The 15698-nt window shown below is 45.2% G+C and overlaps 1 long non-coding RNA gene across 3 annotated transcripts in view; it reads right to left on the bottom strand.

The window, feature by feature from the left end:
* LOC115911875 overlaps window positions 1-15698 on the bottom strand; it is a 175914-nt gene that overhangs the window by 113952 nt on the left and 46264 nt on the right. For all 3 annotated transcript variants that reach the window (XR_004061312.1, XR_004061310.1, XR_004061311.1), the window contains one exon: window positions 12655-12719. This is a non-coding gene — a long non-coding RNA (uncharacterized LOC115911875). The remainder of the gene's footprint in view (window positions 1-12654; window positions 12720-15698) is intronic.

Below are 15698 nucleotides of genomic sequence, written 5' to 3' on the forward strand. Positions count from 1 at the left end.
CAAGGGAATCCAGGCTCTGGTATAATTAAGAGGGATTCTTCACTAAAAAGGCCATTTTGTTACCACAATACTGGCAGTTATTTAGATGCACATGGAAATAAAAACATACTGGCTGGTGGCTGACTAAACCTGTGTAAATCTGTTTGTACCAGCAGGGCTGCAGCACGCAGGTCAAACAGCAGATTTGGCACGGGGATGGTGGCACTTGGGCTCGCCTGCCTTTTCTAGGACACAGCACGCAAAGGACAGTGGTAATCTGCACTTGTGCTTGTCTGAGGCTGCAGGGAACAGAGCTGCTCTCCTCTGACTTTGGTCACTGTGTAACACCTCTGACGCCTGATCAAATTAAACAGATCGAAGGAAGAGGCGCATCCTCATGTGACCTGTGGGAGCCTGGATCAGCCCCTCTCTGCATGCACAGGATTCTGCATCCTCCCTCCTACTCAGCTCCCTCCTTCACCCTTCCCCTCAGCCTCTCCTTTTCTTTAAAAATTTGGGTCACCTTGCTTACACTGGCACAGATTTGCCCAATGAAATCTGCTTTTGTGCAGTCCCCCAGGGTAGGAATAAAGTGGGGATTGATGCTACAGGGAGAGAAACGTCTCTCCGTGCACAGGAATTCAGTTCTCTCTGTCTGGGGGGAATATATAGATAAGCATTTATATTGAGGTTTTTTTTCAGAGTATTCCAGACAAAGTTCAGAATATTCCAAACATGCAATCTGCAGAAATGCATTGCTATTCTTAAATGCTCAGAGGAAAAAAGTCTTTGCTTTATGAGTATTTTTTTTACCTTTTCTTTATTAAAAACAAAACAAAACAAAACAAGAAAACAACAATTTCTCTGCTGCTTTGAAAGCAGCACACATTTGTGTGTGCCCACTGCTTGAGAATCTCTCTGCCTTGCCCAAGGAGCATGTGCCTAGCTCGAGTCCCCACGGTGAGTGGCAGAATCTGCCATATGGAGGTCACCTTGTCCAGGTCCATAAATAGCTCTTTTTCCTAAGCAGGGAAGGGAAGGAGCTAGTGAGAGTAATGAAAGAGGAGGCTAGCTTGCATCCGTGGCACTGATTGGTGCCAGGGTTACAGCACGCAGAGACTTGTCATGCCAGCAGCAGCGATACCGTCAATCTGCAGGCACAGAAGTCACCTCCTTCCACCGTGGAAACATGTGCCAGCCAGTTTTTCATTTCAGCTTTCACACAGGGGTTTGGATGCCTTTCAGGAGTGGAGAACAGATACTTCAGGAAAGGTGTCCTTGGGGAGACAGCAGCAGGCCCCAGGCAAAGGGATTTGCTGCTTAAGGACGCAGGTAGGGGGCTGCCAGGTGGGTCCCACACTGTGGGTCAGGGCATGGAGGGGGTTTGATGAGCAGCACCATCCAACCCCCCCACTGCTGCTGAGAGCTCTGCAAAGGCACAGGCATGAAATGGTTCAGGTACAGTGACAAAACCACCGTCATTCAGCCCCCAGTTTGTGGCAAGGACTCCTCTTCCACGCACTGACAACCAGAAACTGAAAGATTATGAACTGCACCTTGTGCAATGAACCTTTTTGTTTTATTCAGCTTTCAAGACACCAACAACTACGAAAATGCTACAGCAAAACCACCTGATAGCCAACAAGGTGCTCAGCTAGCACTAAGTAATTGATACCTTCATTTAAAAGCAGACTGGCTCGTGTCAGCCAGAATGTCGTGTCAGAATGACTTTCACAGACCAAAAAGCACACTGAGGTGTTTGCCCTGCAACATCCTGGGGAACAATGGGGAATTAAGGAAAACATTGCAAAAATAATATTCCCAGGTAAATCACAGGAAATTTATTGGAGGGTAGTCTGCAAGGAGGAAATAAAACTCTTTTTCTTTGATTCTAATTAAAAATTGTTTTAGCATGCAAACACCTGAAGTCTCAACTAGCACCTCCCTCCTTTTGCCTCAAAACATCAAGCTGATAAGTCATATCAGGATATAAGGTTAGGGAGAAGGCAGGAGCATCAATTTTGATGCACTCAGATTGCAACTTTTTTAGCGATTTACACCTGGTAGTAGGGAGGTGGCAACCCAGCTGTTACCACCCCTTTGTGAGGGTGATGCCAGTGCCCTGCTCTCCGTCCTGCTCAAAATGATCCCCTCCCATTTGTCAATAGAGGAAGGGAAGAGCACTTATCCCTCCACGACATCTTTTTGCATCCCACAGGCTGCAAATCCCTGGTTTGATCTTGTTCAGTGTGGAACATCTGACATGCCTGTGATGGGGAAGCTTTAACTGCTCTTATTCCTTCTTATGATACCCCTGCCTATAGGATTGGATGAAAGGGATGAACAGATGGATGGATCACGTATACACACTGCAGAGCCTTTATCCTTCTCTAGGTGTTGGTTTAAGCGATGCACAGTATTTTTAAATAGCCTCTTCTCTTTTTCCTTTCCCCTTCACAAGTTTTCCTCTAATGTTCCTCCCCTCAGCAGTCTCTTCCCCCCTCTCCCATATAAACACTTTGAGCTCAAGTTTTGATATATAAAAAAACACCCAACCATGAAGCAGCCCTAAGCCAATGTTTCCTTTGTCCTTGCTATTTAAAAGCTGTAGTTGCTGCTCAGATGAGGTAACGGGCCTCATAACACAAGAAGTATGTTTTTCAGAACTTAATGTCCTCTGCCACAGATGTCGTCTCTGCCAGAGGCTTATTAACACCTCAGAAGAGCAAAGCCCTGCCCACAAAGGGAAGGGAATCTAAAGAAGATACACAAACAAAGGAGGTGAATGTTAAAAGCAGCTAATGAGGGGGAAAAAAACCCTCCACCTTCCCATCACGGCACTTCAGAACAAGTAGCATTGCCAAGCACTAAAAACCTGGGGATTAAAGAGACAATTTAGGGAGACTTGATGTGGGGAATGGAAATCTCCTGGAAGACGTTAAAAGAACACAGAAGATCAGCACAGATATTTGGGGAAAAGAAGAACCACCTAGAAAGAATATATATGTATGTATATGGACAACTTTGCCAGGACTAACAGAAAAGCTATCAAGAAATAATCAGGCACGTTTATTTCCTATAAAGAAAATTCAAATTTGAAGGGAAATTGAAACAGGGGGACATGCATAGAGGTTTCATTATCAAAAAATATGTACATTCAAAGGAACTAACTGAAAAAGCAAAGTTGTTTGTTTACCAACCTTTCTCCTTAAACCAGTCCTCTTAGAAACACCAAGAAGCACTCAAATAAAATATCCACCTCGCTGACTTGTCCTTCCTGCTCTGGAAATGCTATGTGTTGTTTTTCAAACTATTTTTATTCCTCCACTGATGCACTTGATCCTTGTTTTTGGTTTCCAGTTCTCCAAGGCCACCCCAGGGGCACTCAAGCACCTCTGCCAAGGTGTTCATAGGCATCCCATGGGGCTCCCACCACCTCATGCTCTGGGATGGAGTTTCCCTTCTCTTTCTCTCTGGGGCAAAGTGGGGCAGGTGTCCCTTGGCAGGTGTCCCTTTATTCTTCTGGAGAAGCTGAGGCAGGTCATAAAGACCAGGATTTTCTTGCCAGAGCAAGATCCTTGCTCAGAGACTCATGTGACTGGCAGGAATGTGGCAGAGTTCTGGGGCCAGGCTGGAGGGTAAGACTCCTTGTATGAAAAATGGATGGGCAAGAAATAATTACAGGGCCTCAAAAATCAGCAGAAATAAACAATAAGTCAGGATGTTCAAAAGGGCACTATGAGTGATCTGAGCCACAGCAAGGACAATAAAATCAGCCCCTGAGAGTGTTGCTATTTAAAGAAATGTTTCATACGGAAATGAACAGCCCATAGAGGGATGAGCTGGGTTCGTAACACACATAATGCTAGAACTGCCTGGCATTTATCCCCAGAGCAGCACACAGAGGCTGCAGGGATCATGGAACATATCACTGGGGTTAAGAAAACTCAAGGGGCTAAAAGGATTCAAAAAGCTCTTAAGCCAGGTTAGACACTCCTGCAAGAACTGGGTGATAATTAAAGCCTTTCCAGTTAGTTAAGTTGCATTCACTCATTCAAGGAGAGGTAAACTTTTAGCAGAGTTCTCACAATTCCTGCCTTTAGCATGAAAAACAAGTCAATGTGAAAATCATCCTGAGCTGCTCCATACTGAACTGAGGCTGCAGCAGACATTAGAAAGAGCTGAACCACTGAGACGTCCTGGTCACAAAATGGGGCTGGAAGTCCCCATGTTGATAAGGACCTTTGGAGGAGACATTATTGTCCCTGTGGTACCTTTATCTGTCACATGGAGGGGGTCATAATTCCTCATTCCCTGAGGCTGTCTAATATCAGCTCATGTGCATGGAAAGGAGACCCATGGAGCCCCAGCTCCATCCCAGGGTCAAGCATCATGTCTTGGCCACTGGATGAACAGCAAGGAGTATTATAATTTTTCAAATTTGTCATCCCTTTTAGAGGATCCCTCCGCAGTCTTGTCAGCTGTCCTTTCCTCTGCAGGGCTGAGCCAGACCAAAGAAAAATCAGGATCATTCAAAGGGCAGAAGGATGCAGTTTGCCTCAGATGGTGCAGGCTTGGATTGCTGTCAAAGAACTGAATCTTCTGCAGAGATTAACAAGCTCCACAGGTGCAGGGGAAGAACAGGCTCTTCGAACACAGGAGAAGAAAAACACACAGTATGGAAAAATGCCCACTGCCTGACTCGCTACTGAAACTGTTAAACAACTGTCAGTGGGTTTTCTGGAGGGAGGCTGGGAGATGCAAAGGTGTGGAAATAGAGAAAGCAGCAGCCGCCGGTGTCCCACAGGAAGGAGACGGCGGCCAGCGCTAGGAGATACAATCTGATCCTTTGTGTGTTCTGCAAGTTGCCTTGTTGGAATCAAAGACCGTAGAAAACCAGTTTGTGAAATAATGGTGGTGACAGAGCAGCACCTCCCCGTGTCAGGGCTGTTTCACAGAGTGGGGCTAATTCACCTTTTGTCTGCCTAATAGTACTGCAAAACCAGAATCCCTTCGAGCAGAGAGACTGAGCTATTTCATGCTGTAAACTCTTTGCAGGCAGCCTGACAACAGAACGGGCTCTGTAAAGCATTTCTGAGTAGCAATGAGCCTCAAATGGCACTTCCCAAAGCCTTTCTATCCCATGGAGAGCAAAAAATGTGGCAGGGAAATACCAGCTTCTCGGGGAAGGGGCGTAAATAGCTCTAAGTGGGTATGGCAGCAAAAGCAATGTGATAATATGAAGGAAGAGCTGCTGAGATTATCAGTTCCTGGCATTATATTCCCAAAACACTCCTGAAGCCTCACAGCTTCCATATGGCTCATCAGACACATACAATAACATGATCGCTCAGAACATTCAGTCCTATAGGAAGGAAACAAGAAACACAGACACGTCCCTGTGCTCCTGCACACACACAGCAGTGACACCAGGGCCTGGAACAAAAGGAACAGGAGCAAATTCTGTGTTGGAGTCAGCTTCCTCCAGGCCTTCTGGTCACAAGTTCATTGTGAACATCAAACCTTTGCAGAGAGGGTTTGCGTGCTGCTTCCACACAGGGTGCAGATCCCGCAGAGCCAGCAGGCCCATCTACTCAGGTGACACAATTTGGGCTCAATGGAGATATGACTCAAACCCAAGCTCCCTGGGGGCAAACTGCAGGCCTCTACTGCAGACCAAGGGATATCACCAAGAACTTCCACAGCTCCCTGACAGCCTGACAAAAATCCTGCCTATGAGCAAACTGGAGAGCAGTTTTGCTGGAGAAAGTAAAGGTGTATTAAAGTGGGCGGTGGTGGCTCTGTGCAAATATATCTGTTGTCACATCTTAGTGACATAGAAGCTGTGGATGTTTCACCCCTGGAAGTGTCCAAGGCCAGGTTGGACCGGGCTTGAGCAGCCTGGTCTGGTGGGAGGTGTCCCTGCCCGTGGCAGGGGTTGAACAAGATGAGTTTTAAGATCCATTCCCACACAAAGCTTTCTGTAATTCTGTGATTCCATGACAGCTGAATGGGGCCTCAAAGTCCTCATCCCTCTGCACTATCAACAGAGCAGAAGTTGTGATTAGTCGTGCTAGAAGAACTTGGCTGTTCCCCAAACCTTTCCTAGATGATGTCCTTGTGTGGCAAATCTGGCCCATCCCAGAGCTGCTGGAATCACGGTCTTCGCTGACTGTAGCATTTCATTTTCAGTATGAGGAAAGATCAGGCCTGTAGTGAGCTCCAGAAAAACTTCTCAGTCATGGCTTGTAACCATGAAAACTCCTTCCCCAGCCTACTGAGGCTTAAAAAGATGCAGTTTCAGTTTCTGTGATTCTCTTCCAAGACTGATAAGCCAGCAACAGTATTTCTTGTTTCTCAGTCATCTGTTCTTCAGTTTTCAGAAACTATTTCAGTTCTACAAACTGGCCCGCCATCTTTTTCCTTCTATGAGACTTTAGAAAAAGGATGAATCACCCTTTTTAAAATTACTTTTTCAAGTAGAGGGTCTCCTTCACAAAGTTACTTACTCCTAAAATCCATTGCACTGTTCCTTCTGTGGTACCTCCCATTTCTTTGATGCTTCCTCTTTCCTCACCAAGGGGCTTGTTTATATTTTTTTTTTAAGCAAGGCCTAATTCTTGGTTTTCTTGTTCAAACTCCTCAACCAAGCTCCTTGAGGAGTAAAGTAGGCATACAGAAAGTTAATGAGAAATTCTCCCTCTGTCCCTGAGGATTGAAGAGGGGATAATTTAGGTAGTGTTTGGAACCAGCTCCAACCCTTTTAACACTATCCAGCATCGCTGCAGGAGGAGGAGGATCCAACATTCCTACATTTTACTTGTGGATGCTACCACTGCTAACAGAGCATGGCTTTTGTTCCATCTTTGTTTTCCCCATGGCTTTTCTTCCACGGCTTTTCTTCCATGGCTCTGCCAGGTCTGAACAGAGCAGGCAGAGCAGGAGCTGCTGTGCTGAGCACACAGCCCTGTGCCAGCACCCAGGCAGCTCCTGACAATGAGTGTTAATTTCCATCACTTCCCTCCACTGGACACCCCCAAAGCTGATGACTGGTTATGGCACCTTCCTCTGGATGTGATCACCTCATCATCTCCTAATTAGCCAGATCAGCTTTCCTCCTCATCAGGAGCAGCCACGGAAAGCCTTCTCCCTCTTCCCAGGATGGGCTCTCCCCCCCGCTCTGCTCTGCCGCACTTCACCCTGGGAAATGTTTTGTGATACTTTGGATCCCTTGTAAACCGTATTCTTCCATTTGGGCAGTCTTTCAACTCCATGAAAGTTACACGTTGTTTTCATTTCTTCTCAAGTACCTCAGGTCAAAGAAAGACCTGTGTCACAGTGGCTCTAAAAGCCTAATAAAGTCTTTCATCCAGAGACCTGCTTGCTGGCGCAAAGTCAGGGAAAACAAACTAAGTCATCGAGTGTTGTTCAAACTGTCAGATCCTTTTCAGCATGCTCTTCCTGCCAGCCTGTTCGTGTGCGTTTGGGGGCTGGGATGGGGAGGAAGGGAAGGGGGAAAAAAAATTCCTGATGGCAGAAAGCCCATGGAACAACTGGCACCTTTCCAAAGCAGCCTCCCCCCGGCCCCCAGCCCGCCTTCATGGGCACAGGCGTCTGCCAATCTGTTCTGCACACACACACACACACACACACACACTGCACAACACAAGCAACAAAATGACTTTCCAACAACTTTGCTCACAAGTGCCACTCTACCCCAAGTTTGGCACCTTGAGCTTTCTCCTCACCCCCGCCTCTCCGGGCTCTGCCTCCCAACGAGCTGGACAGGTTCCAGTGTTTAAAAGCCCATTTAACCACTCCCTTTTGTTTAGAAATACTAAGCCTTGATCTGATTTTATCGACCCTGCCGTGCCAGGAGGAGGAGGATGCTGAGGATTTCTGAGGATCCTGCAATGAGCTGAAAAGATCCACGAGCCCTTCAAGAAGGGCTTTGCCCACTTTGCAGCAGCCCTTGTGCTATTGTGGAGCCCCAGAAGGAGAGAGTGTACCATTTGTGGGACCACACAGGATGGCTTCCACTCTTGCTGTTGTGTGCATTTCTCCCTTTGAAAACTTCATTATTGGCACGGAGGAGCCGAAATTCAGCTCTGTGCTTGTCTGGCACCGTCTTTTGATGGTTAAATAGCTTTCTTTACACTCTTCACCTTGTTCAGTGCTGCTACGCCCAGAAAAATCAGAGCAGCAGGGCAGTGAGGCAAAGAGGCACGAACAGGACCTCTGCTCTGATTGACAATTGTAATCTTCTTGGGTATTGTTAGGAGACATCTTTCTGCACTTGATAAACCCAGCATGATTACAAGAAACATATCCTTTTAAAATATATTTCTCTTTTTCATAAAGCAGGTAAAGCCAACTGCATTTAGAGCTAATTTCAATCCCTTTGTACAGTGCAGCATTTGGATGCCCTCTTAAGGATGCTGGGTTTGAAAGTTTATCTTGTCTCATAACCCCAGAGAAGCTCCTAGAAGGGTTGTCAGATTACAAGTTAGACACAACCAGAGAGCTCTGGAGTAACAGGAGACCCTTCCCAAAAATGCATCTCCATTTCCCACATGATTATTTCTTTGAGAAAGAACACACATTCTGTGGAAAGATGTAACCACGCACTGACCACTGACATCACCAGCCACGTTTTGGTTCAATTCTTCATCTCCATCAAACCCACCAGTTCTGTGCTGTGGCTCATCAGGGCACTGATAAACAGGGGGAGGAATTTAAACATCCACAGAGCTGCTATAAATTTGAATGAATACGAATAGTTTCTCATCTATGGCAATTTGCACCAATCAAGGCTGTACCTTCATGTATCCGGCAATCTGGAGGAAAGAGTCTGCCTCCTGCCAGGCAGTTACTGACACATTTTTAGCTTCCCTACGCTGGCTCTGCCCTCCTCTACTTTTCATTTCCCACCAAAGAGAAAACATAAAGGAAGTGATGATGAACAGGCAGCTGTGGTCAACAGAAGAAGTAGCATGATCGAGAGAGATCCTATCTAAAAAGTTCACACAGGAACAGCCTCGCTGGCATTGAGAACAGCAGAGCCTGGAACAATATCACTGAAAAACAAATTACACACAGGCACTATCCAAGTCCAAACCAGTCAGATATTTTTGATATCCTGCAGCTTCAAAGGGGATAACAGGCAGTTGAGTGCTAGTGCTGAAGATCACGTTAGCCCCACCGGATTATTCAGGTCATGTTAAACAGCAAATTCAGTGGATTAAAAGAGTTCTCATTCCTGCTGTGCACTTTTAACAGTCTGCGAGTTACACAGAGGGCTGAGGATGCTATGTACGTCGCACGTCTTGTGTAGCACTTTATAGTCAGACAAGCTCAGCAAGGGGCATCTGCCTTCCTAAAAATTGCCATTGACCCACTCCTGTTCAGGAACACTGAGAAACCAATGGACTCACCCAGCAGCTATGTGAAAATCTCTTTGCCAAGCCATGCAGAACTCACTTTTGTGTCTGCAGTGCATCGGCGCTGTATTACCATGACAAAACCAAATTGCCAGCATTGAGGACAGTCTTTGCTAACACAACAGCCCTTCTCTGGTAATAAACTCGTGCGCACAAATGACGGCACAATGAGGGGATGTGGAACCGCTAGAGGATCTCTGGGGTAGCAGCCAACAGCTTTTCAGCCTTTTTCTTGTCTGACCTCAGTCATTCTCCACGCAGGCATTAGTGTAAAGTTCAGTAGCACAAAGCTTGGCCAACATCGGGGCAGTGTCATTGTCTCACATCAATGTACAATTCCTGCAATTGATGCAGAGCAAAAGGCAGCACACCCTCAGTTGTCACTGCCAAAACATTTTGGGGGTTCTGCTGTGTCTAGCACTATCATTGCTCTCATTATGGGCGAGTGAAGTCATGGGTGTTTCTACAGAATGTCCAAAATCTGTGTGATACCAACCCCACTAATACTGAAACCACCCACAGTAATTAAGGCTGTATTTCAGATGTCAATTACAAGCCTTTTGTAATCATTACAAATGGGGATGTACTCAGACAGGCAGGAGGAGAAGCATCCAGGTCTGACCCAACTCCTACCACCTTCTTGGCACCCCCCCAACCCAGCACAACAGAGACAGAGCTCCCCAGGACCATTCTGTTGTGGTCATTGCTCACTTGAAAAAGCAAATCCTTCAATGGGTGAGTGAGCAAATGGCAAATAAATGAAAAGGGATACTTCTGCCTGATTTTTCAAAATGCCTTCTGCTGAGGTGAAGTCTCTTATGTCTATCAGAGTTATGAACCGTGCAGATCTCTTCCCTTCAGGGGGAGCAGCAATGGGGTTTGCCCTCTCCTCCACTGCCCATGCTGGAAAACTACTAGGAATGAAATATCATTGAGACGTCTACCTCTGTCAAAACTGGGAGAGATTAGCTGACAAGCTTAAAAAAATATTATGGAAACTGATAGACAGAGACACCTACACACTGCTTCATATGGCACAGAACTCTTTTCCCAAAAAAAAAAAAAAAGGGCTAAAGATGAAAATGGTCAGTCCCTGAGCAGGTCAAAACATGGATACGAGCTTGTTGGTATGGGCTGATGGATTCCTTGTGGAGGCAGAGAGCTCTCCTGAGATTCAATGAACAATATAAGAGAAGGATTTGGTTTAGAGTATAATGCTAAGTTGTGCACAAGGGTTTGGGAAGAGAATTATCCCCAAGACTAAACTCAATCTTCAGTTTCGCAGAACAACTTTGACCTCAAAATCAGCACATTATGGACTCAAGTCCTACACTTGCACCCAAATCTATAAGCTGAAGTAGCCGTTTTTTCCACCCATAATGACTATCTTACTGGTGTTTTAAGAGAGAAGAGAGCAAAATTTTAACAGACACTGTACCCATGAAGTCCTCAACAAACATTGCATTGATACAACAGCAGTGCAGCATTCACAGTAACAATTTGACAAAGGTTTTTTTCATAAAAGTTTCAAGATATTCCTGAGTACTTTTTCAGCTGAGAAAAATCACCCAGAGCTCCCACAGAGGACATCTCGAGGGTAGGAGATGGCAAAGCCAAACATTCATCACCAGCAGATCAGGGAGCAGATGGAAAAACCACAGAAAGAGGTTGCACTGAGTTTGCTGTTTCTTTAAGTCACTGATGGATTCACACATGATGCAACTAGACACAACACAGCACTTGCATCTTCCTGCATCAGTGATTCTGCAGACATAGATCTTCCCACCCTCCTTTTCCCCCTTCCAAGGCCCAGATGTAATTTTTGTCTGCAACTGGATGCAATCACTTTGTGCACACAAGCCCAGCAAAACAAAACATCCCATTTTCAGTTCACAGAGCTGCCATGGCAGAAATAAATATTATTTTGTTTGTTGGGGTTTTCTTTCTGGTCACTGTTGTTTTGTTTTCCAAAAATCATTGTTCTGCAGAACTATTTAACACAACACATTCCTCCTCATTTGAGACTGCAGTTAGCTGAACAGTAGTGAGGTTCTCAGTGAAGAAGCCAGTCCTTCCAAGCCAAACCCCAAATTTCTCTGAAGTCTCAACCTTTAGACAACTTCCTTAATCAAAAAACCTGAGACAAGCACTTGGCCTCCTCCTGTTTCAGCAGGAAATGTCCCAACACAAATCTCTGCAGCACTGCCATGGTTTGCAAGCAGAAGGTGGCACCTTTGGGTTTGCCCCTCTGCTTGGAGCATGCCATGACTGAGGGAAGGCTGCTGGGCACAAAGTAGCCCATTCCTTACTCCCTGAACTCTGTTTGCAATTGGTATCTGAATTTCTTGAGAGGCAGGGCAGCACCTGGCTGCCTGATACCCCAGGAGTTTAGGATAAAACCCAGAGCAGAGCAGCAGCCTCACACCCATCACAACTGGGGTTGTATTTTCAGAAGCACATTGCTTGATGTTGCTGCTTTCAGGAAGGAGATGAGTCCTTCTTGGAAGAGAAACCTGCTTAAGTTAGGGCTTTATGGTCCTGGCTCAAGCACATGTAAAGGAGCCTGCACTCTGTTTGCAGGGGGCAGCTTCAGGAATTAGCCTCTGTTTTCTCCTTCTCTCTCCCTTCTCACTTCAATTGCCTGATCTGGTGGTAATTTTCCTCTCTCTGGTGCCTCCCTACCCATCCTTTCCTTCTCTCTTCCCACCCTGTCAGCCAATGACAAAAATAGAGATGAGAAGAGACACAATTGCATAAAAGAGGGGATTTTTCCATCTTTAATCGCAGAGGGGGATTGGTTTGCACTCTGCCTCGCTGCAAAAGCTTTGCAGGTTGGGCAGGTAAGATTTGAAGGGAGGCTGTGCAATGCACTGAGCTGAGCTGGCCCTTGACCTCCAGCTCCCTGCCTGCTCTGCCTCCAGCTTTAGTGAAGGCACCAGGCGTGAAATGGCACCAGCAGAGCTGCTTGGTGCTTTTCTGAGCAGCTTTTGAGAGGAGGGATCAGCCATCTCAAATGTGCTCTGCCTGTGGCGTGCGCATCTTCCTCGGGCACACCTGGGGAGGAACATCGCTCTGGGTTCGCAGCACTAACACAAAAAGCACTTTTCTGTGCACACACTGGCTCTGTGGCTCAGCAGATATAATGCTGTTGTACCCCAAGATCAGTTTCTATTTAAAAAACCTCAGCTACTGATAACTTAAGAATGAAGGAAAAAGAAAAACTAATCATGCTTACCTTGCTTTTTGGCAGGTTAAGCTTGGGGGGTTTCTTGTTCCTCAAGAGTACTGGACTTTTTGTAGCTAAGGAAAAAAAAGGAAAATACTGTAAGAACAAATTTAAAAGAAAAAATTATATCAGTATACCATTTTTTAAAAGCTCTATGGCTTTATTTTTATCTTTGCATATTATTAGAGCTGTTCAGATTAAAATTTGCAAAAAAATATTCTCCATAGGTGTATCCTCATTTTTGTTGGACAACATCAGTTCTTTGATCTTTATTCACTTGGAGGACTGTTCTTTTATTTCCAGCTCTTTGCTTTCTTGCCTTTTTTTCACATTTGAAACTGAGGCTGGCCCAAAACTGCTCCAAGACATCTTATCATTTTCACCAGGGCAGTTTATCACGAAATTCAGTATATTTTTCCGCCCTCCAAGAGAACAATTAAACCAATACCAGGTTAACAAAGGATGAATTTCCAGGTACCATCAGCACAACCTGGAATATGATCCCTCGTACAAACCAGGGCAATTTCATGCATTTCCACCAGTACCATGGCAAACTGCTCAACGATTTCTGAATGCAGAGCTGGGTCCTCTGACCAACATGTACTGCCTTGCCCTTGTGAGCAGGGGCTCATTGCCTTCTTTTTTTTTGCCCTCCATTTTCAAGATTTACAAGAGGAACAGTCCTGTCCTTCACCTCCGTAGTCATTTGTACCAGCTTCAAACCACAGGAAAACCCCAAAAGGAGATGCCAAGCTCATGGCACTACTGGCCTAAGGGACAGCTCACCGTGCTCAGTGTTTGACTGTATATTCCTCATACAAAATTAATTGATGATGTCTTTTTAATAGACCACAAACAGCTCTCAAAATTAACCACAAAGAAGTAGACTCCATTCAGAGATTTGAATCAACAAAATATGAGCACAAAAATAAAATCATTCCCATTATGGTATTCTTTTAATAAAATCTCCTTAGTATGGCTACAGGAATGATTTTCTCTAGTGTACTTTGGTCTGGACTTCCTAAACACATTTGAGAAATTTCCCAAAACAATTTTTGTAGAGAAATGGATCTATCAAGATTAAAAATTTCCCCTGGAAATTCACTGTCAATATTTTTTTAACCTACTTTTCTTCCTCACTCCCTCCCCAGGAGCTCTTTGTCTCACATCAGTGCTCTGCCACTCTTGGATCCTATGAGTCCTTCTGCCTCGATGCTTCTTGGGATAAAATGATCTTTCCCAAGAGCTCTGATAGGCTGCTTTAAATCAGCTTTTTCTTGATTCATGCATTTCACAATTCTCTCTCCTCTCCATTCTTGCAGCTATAATTACTGATGAATTTAAATTTTATTTTAAAAAAGCAAACAAACCAAACCAAACACAAAACAACAAAAACCAAGACACAAAGAAACAAACAAAATACACACTAAAAGCCATCCTATCCCTCTTTCTCCCAAAATATGCATCTTTTCCTGCCGGAAATGACCCCCACAGAGCTGTGCTCAGGATGGCAGCAGGGCTGCCCGAGCCAGATGGAAGCTGCTGAAGACCTTGGAGATCAAGCCACCAGCCTTCAATCTTGACATTTGGTCGTGGGTGGCAGATTTTTTTCCTTTCGCACTTAAAAATGTTGCAAACCACAGTAGTTCTCTTCGATGGGGAGCTGGAGGCTGATTAACCTTATCTTCTTCTGTGCAGATACAGATGTGGAGACACAATTTCATACCCACTCTGGCCAGAACTGGTGTCTGGACCATCGCCCAAATCAAAATCTGACATCCTGAGCCCTACACCCTCTAGAGATGTCTAATGGGGTTTTGATGCCATTCAGGGGATGGGAATCAGGGGTGAATAAAACTTGCCCCTTTCTGTGCAGCCCTGACCATCTCCACATTTTTAGCATCGTTACAGAACATTTTCTTGATGGGCCAAAAAAATGAGCCCAGTTTTCTAGTTATGCTCCCCCTAGGACACGATGCTGAACCAGCAGGACCTTTCCCATCACAGGTGGCAGGAGATGGGACCATGCACCTCCTTTTTTTTTTTCAATAAGGAGGATCCTTCTTTTTCTGCTTTCATTAAACCATGTGCCTGCACTGTGAGCTCAAAATGACACTTTTGAATAATTTAAGATAACGATAATAGAAACATTAAAAAAAACCTCTCGTAGAGACCAAACCCAATTCCTCTCGCAGCTTCTGAATTAGTTTCTCACTTGTAGCCATTTCTGCTCTATCTTAAGAGCTATTAAAAAAAAGTCACGATAGATATTAGGAAATTACTAATGCTTTTTTGAAAGCACCTATTGCTTAATCTTCTGCAGGACTATTTCTGGATTCCTGTGCAGCTTTCATCTTTACCCTGAGTGTTTTACAAGGCGCCTCGCACGCGCACAGCCCGAGTGCAAAGAGGACGGGTTGTTTTTGCGCATTTTCCCTGCAGCTGTTTTGTTCCACTGGAGATGATGCCTCACTGGGTCAGGACTGTTTTTTTGGTTTTTGTTTTTTTTTTTTAATTTGCTTTAAGGGATGAGCTTTATTTACCAGACAACATTAACCATTTGGATTTCCCAGCTCCAAAATTCCTTGCAGGCATTCTGAATATATTAGGGTGGTTTGTTTTTTGGCTTTTTTTCCCCCCTTGCTTTTAAGTTCTATTTTTAAAGCCCATAATGCTGGGTCTGACACAGCTGGGGACTTTGCTGCTTTTTCATTTCTTTTCTTTCAGGGAGGCAGAAACACAAACTACTCCTAAAACACCAGGATCAGGACACCGTAATTTTTTCCCCAGCAACATCTGGAATATTAAGAGACTGGAGTGGGATTGGAGTAGCGTTGGCTGAACCAATCTCCAGCAGGAGCCTCCCCCTGCTCGCGCGAAGGGAGAAGCAGCCGGAATGTGAGGAGCGGCAGCCGCACTCACCGCTCCGTGACTCCAGCTCCATGCCTGCGCTTCTCCATTGATTTATGGGGCAGCTCATTTCCAGACCCACCTCCTTCAGGAGGAGGAACTTCAACTCGATGTGGATAATAGGGTCCTATAGCCCTTAAAGC

This window comes from Camarhynchus parvulus, chromosome 20, assembly GCF_901933205.1.
Source record: "Camarhynchus parvulus chromosome 20, STF_HiC, whole genome shotgun sequence".
Taxonomy (NCBI): domain Eukaryota; kingdom Metazoa; phylum Chordata; class Aves; order Passeriformes; family Thraupidae; genus Camarhynchus; species Camarhynchus parvulus.